This window comes from Sorex araneus, chromosome 7 (assembly GCF_027595985.1).
Source record: "Sorex araneus isolate mSorAra2 chromosome 7, mSorAra2.pri, whole genome shotgun sequence".
NCBI classification, from domain to species: domain Eukaryota; kingdom Metazoa; phylum Chordata; class Mammalia; order Eulipotyphla; family Soricidae; genus Sorex; species Sorex araneus.
Window position 1 is genome coordinate 63,812,981 of NC_073308.1, and position 5,268 is coordinate 63,818,248.

General features: G+C 41.2%; 1 non-coding gene across 1 annotated transcript; it reads left to right on the plus strand.

Annotated features, from left to right (window-relative positions):
• Window positions 1-269: 269 nt before the first annotated feature.
• LOC129406654 (small nucleolar RNA SNORA16B/SNORA16A family) lies at window positions 270-402 on the plus strand. Its single transcript, XR_008631134.1, has one exon. It is a non-coding gene; the product is annotated as a small nucleolar RNA SNORA16B/SNORA16A family (small nucleolar RNA).
• Window positions 403-5,268: the final 4,866 nt, after the last annotated feature.

The following is a 5,268-nucleotide window of genomic DNA, read 5'->3' on the forward strand; positions in this document are numbered from 1 at the left end:
CCAGCCATTCCATTTCAGGATGTGCATCTAAAACAACTGAAAGCAGATACTCAGACATTTTTATATCCAAGTTCATAGGAGCATTTTCCCCAATAGTGCGAAAGATAGCAACAAATGTCTTTCTATGGATGAATAAAAAACCCAAAATCTAGTATGATTACATGGAGTGGAATATTATTCAGTCGTGAGGAGCAATACTTGCTACATCATGCATGAAACTTCAAGTCCACGTGCTAAGTGAGATATGCCAGAGACAGAAGGACTGATAATGTGGCCAGATCGAAGCTTCGGCAGCTTTGGCACAGCTGCTGTGGTCAACAGAGACCCCAGAGTGACAGTTTTCCTTGAGGTCCCTGGACTATTTCTTGTAAGTAATCTGAGACACCTCAGGAAAAGACAGCACTTCCCATTGCATGCCGTTTTTTTTAGATATACAAATAAAACATAAAAAATACAAACAAAAGGACCGATATTATATGATTGCAGTCATGCGAGGAACTTAGAGAGCAAATTTCATACAGGTACAAGTAAGTATAGAGACTCCAGGCATTGCTGGAAAGGAGAAAAACAGAATCAAAGTGTTTCTGAGTTTCTGTTTGGTTGACAGACACTCTGGTGGTGGATGGTGATGGTGTTGGTACTCAATGGTATGACACCTTTGTATTATACACATCCTACAGCAGTAAAAAATTCCACCTGGTGTCAAGATGAAATCTTCCTTTGTAATATTATCTGTTGATTGTCTCTGTATGTGCATGCAAGGAATTTACATTCAAATGTAAACAAATATGTTTTATATTGGGGTGGGGCTTCCCAAGCAGTGCTCAGGGGCCCCGAGGACTCTCCTGGGCCAGTTGAATGAGCTGGTTCGAGGATGTGGTACTACCTGCCCCTATAATCCCCAAGGATCAAGGCAGGGTCCCTTGCTCCCTTATCCCCGTGCCTTCTCAGACTCTAAAATCAGTGTCTTTATGACATAGGTCATATGCATTGATGTACATTTGTAACAGATTGGGATGGCTTCATTTCTAGGCAGGGAAAAACTTAGTTATTGGAGATTTCTATTCTCTGCTTTACTTTGGCAGAGTGATTTTATTTTATTATTTAAAAAGTATTTATTTTGGGGGGCTGGAGTGATAGCACAGTGGGTAGGGCATTTGCCTTGCACACGGCCTACCCGGGTTCGATTCCCAGCATCCTATATGGTCCCCTGAGCACGGCCAGGGGTAATTCCTGAGTACAGAGCCAGGAGTGACCCCTGAGCATCACTGGGTGTGATCCAAAAAAAAAAGTATTTACTTTTAAAATTAAATCACTGAGATACAAAGTTACAAGGTTGTTCATGATTAGGTTTCAAACATATAATGTTCCAACATCCGTTGCTTCACCAGTGTACATTTCCCACCACCAATGTCTCATTTCCCTCCCACACCCCCCTCCCCATGGCAGGTACTTTTCTTCTTTCTTCTTTCTTTCTTTCTTTCTTTCTTTCTTTCTTTCTTTCTTTCTTTCTTTCTTTCTTTCTTTCTTTCTTTCTTTCTTTCTTTCTTTCTTTCTTTCTCTCTCTCTTTCTTTCTCTCTTTCTTTCTTTCTTTCTTTCTTTCTTTCTTTCTTTCTTTCTTTCTTTCTTTCTTTCTTTCTTTCTTTCTTTCTCTCTTTCTTTCTTTCTCTCTTTCTTTCTTTCTCTCTTTCTTTCTCTCTCTCTCTTTCTTTCTTTCTTTCTTTCTTTCTTTCTTTCTTTCTTTCTTTCTTTCTTTCTTTCTTTCTTTCTTTCTTTCTTTCTTTCTTTCTTTCTTTCTTTCTTTCTTTCTTTCTCTCTCTCTTTCTTTCTCTCTTTCTCTTTCTCTCTCTCCTCTCCTTTTTGGGCATTATGGTTTGCAATACAGATACTGAAAGGTTATCGTGTATATCCTGTTCCCTACTTTCAGCACACTGTGCTTATCCAAAGCGATCATTTCCATCTATTATTGTCATACTGGTCCCTTCTCTATCCTAACTGCCATTTGTCCCCCAGACACTGTGGCAAGCTTTCAACCACTGACCAGTTCTCCTGGCCCCTGTTCAGGAATGATTTTAGTGGTTTTAAATGGGATTTCAAGCAAACAACCTCCCTCTTAAAACAGCTCTCCTGCAAACCAAGGCTGTACATCGCCACCTCGATAATCCCTGCTTTATATTTTAAATGAGTGTGGAATAAAGAGATCTGATTTATGTTTATCAGCTTGACTCCCAGGGATATTTCTTCCCCTGAAAGATGAATTGGACACAGCATCTCAGGGCTTAAGGGAGTTTTTTGGGGGGTGTCAGTGGAGGAGTGGAGGGGCAGAGCAGTTCAGGGTTCACTCCTGACTCTGCGCTCAGAGATCGCTCCTGGAGGGTCCCAGGGGACCATGTGGGGTGCTGAAGATCACACATGACTTGTGGTTTCAGCTTTCATTAAGGGGAACATTACTGTAATGGTAATTTACAGGGAGTTTTCTCATCAACGTATTATCATTATTGATTTCTTGAACAATAATCACTAAAGACTGAGCACTACTCCAGATAGCACTTAAAAGCCAGCTTTTCATTGCATCCTTTGGGTAAATGTGCTTATGAATTTTGACTTCTTGACTCAAAGTTGCAAGTCCATTTTTGCAATCAAGAATGCTTAAGATCCTCAAACTTGAAATGCCATAAGGCACTGGCGTCTCCCAGCATTCATGAGGAATGTTGTGTTTGTGTTCATTTTTGAGCTCCCCAGGGGAAAGAACCATGAAGGGTTCAGAGAAGAACAGAAATGATAAGAAAGCCTGAAGCTCTGGTTGGCCTAACAGGAAAGGTGGAGAGTGTGGGGCATGTTACACCAGAGACTGAATCTGGGGATGCTGGGGCCCAGGCCTTTAAGGGGAAGGACGAAACTGACTCTGAGAGTTGAAAATCTTCTTTCATTTTGTATGTGTGCACGTGATAGCGTGCGCACATGTGCATGCATGCGCATGTGCGTGTGTACACATGCCATGAATCAAACCCAGAGCCTCATACAAGCATCACATGTGGTCGGTCTATCACTAAGCTACAATCCCTAGCACAACCCTGAAGGTCTGTTTATTTATTTACTTGTTTATTAATTAATTTATTTGGCTTCTGGACCACCCCTGGTGGTGCTCAAGGCTTACTTCCAGCACTCAGGAATCACTTCTAGAGGTGTTCAGGGGACCAACGAGAAGCCAGTGGTTGAATGTGGGTTGGCGGTGTGCAAGGCAAGTAACTTCCCTGCTATACTATCTCTCCAGCCCTTGAATGTCGGTTTTGAAAGCATTACAATTCACCATAGGTAGTTTTATTTTTCCAGAAGGAAGTTTGGTAGCCCCCTGCTTTGTGAAATTTTTTTGTCATGTATTTTATTTATTTATATATTTTTGGAAAGCTTTCTATTGGCACCCATGGTTAGTAACTGAGACACCCAGAGAAACTTTCTTGCTTTGGGGGGAGTCTTTCTTTGTTTTTACTTTTGTCCACTTTCTATGGTGTTTGGGTTTTGGGTACCTTTGGCGTCCACATGCAAAACATTTGCTCCAGCCCCCCTGACCACAACTTTGATTTCATTTATGAAAAGAAACTAGAGAGAAACTGTACCAGCATTTGTTTTGCAGCAGCTGTTCCAGAGGGAGTGACAGAAGCTCCACCAAGTTCCTTTCTGCAGGCCGAGTATTTATTTGATCATCCCTGTTTTGATTCTCTGTGAATGGGATTTTAGGAATGCTAACTTATTAGATATTATCTGGTAGGTTATGTTTTAGGTGTGCGAATGCTCGTTTTATTTTATTTTTTTTTGTGAACAAATGTGATTATTTCTTTGCTTTATTCCAGTCAGCTTATGGAAGGTTTTATGGGTGTCTCCTATTTTCAAACATCAGGGAACAAATCTGCATTCTATAATGGTAACATGTAGATGGGGTGCAGAGGGTTCTGAAATGTTTTCTTACTTTATAGTGGTCAAAACTACAAGGTATCTCTCATCAAAACATCTTAAGACAAAATGTAGTAAAAGCTCTTGTAAATTGCTGATAGTTTTAGTGGAAAGGCTGAAAAATTAATCATTCTTCACGTCCCCGTCATAAGTACCTTTAAAACCTGAAGAAGCAAACCAACAAGATATTAGGTATGCTATAGAACAACTTGTTCTGGTTCTCCCATAAGTCAGCAAAGTGATATTTCTTTAGTTCTGTGGGAGTTCAACAAACAGCTGCAAGGTTCTAGACCAGAAGGTGGTTTATGTAAACTAACTGTTAATGAAAGTTTCTGGACAATTGGGAAAATTCAGATTTGGATGAGCAATTTGGTTAAATTCGTAATTAATTTAGTGCGATTACTCGGGACCTATAGGAGAGTGGTTTTATATTTTTAAAGATTTTCTTGTGAGGGTGATATAGTTTACTTATCAAGGCAGAAACAAAAATGACATGAATTTGAAAGAAAGGGAAAAGTACCCCAAAGCTTGTTATTAAGCACACAATATCAGCTTCATCAATGATAGCTTTATACTTTCATTTGTCCCTGTGGTCAGTGAGGTGACTGACTCATCAAAGAGGCTCTAACACTTTCACATGACAATTGGGGTGACCACAGGAAGGTGTCACAGCATTATGCCCAAGGTCAGGAGATCAGTGACATTCAAAGAGCTGCCGGGTAAAAGCTATAGTGGATCTGAGGCCTTGCATTGACCTGTCAGGACAGTCATGCATGACACAGCTTTGGGACCATGACAGCTGGGAGCCTTTTATCTGAGAGCGGGAGCCCAAGGATTCCAGAGTTTGCTCATGAGACGCGAGGATGGGTGGGAAGAGAACATCAGGGTATCTGTGCCTGTCGAATGGTCCTTAGGCTGGAAGGGGTTTGGCTGCATATTCAGTGATGAAGCACAAAGAGTCTCAACTTGAATAACAGAGAAGCAAGCTGAGAGGTGAGCAGGTTTGCTGTGTGTGGTGTGACTGCAGAGCTGGGGAGGTTAAGAAAGGAGCACATGGAAGGTGCTTGTTCAGGTAAGTCAGGGAGACTTCTGAGAGACGTTGAAGCTGGCAGGATAATTACTAGAAGTTCTTGCTAATACGTTCCTTTGGGGTAGCTGTGCTTTCCCTCATCGTGAAGCTATTACACAATAGGGAATGGACGGCAGCACAAGCAGTTCTTATCCACTGACAGAAAAATCAGTTTCCACTGCTAGACATATAAATGATCTTTGTCTTGTGGACATTGACCAGTTCTCTGAGTCAGGTCAGGCTGCCA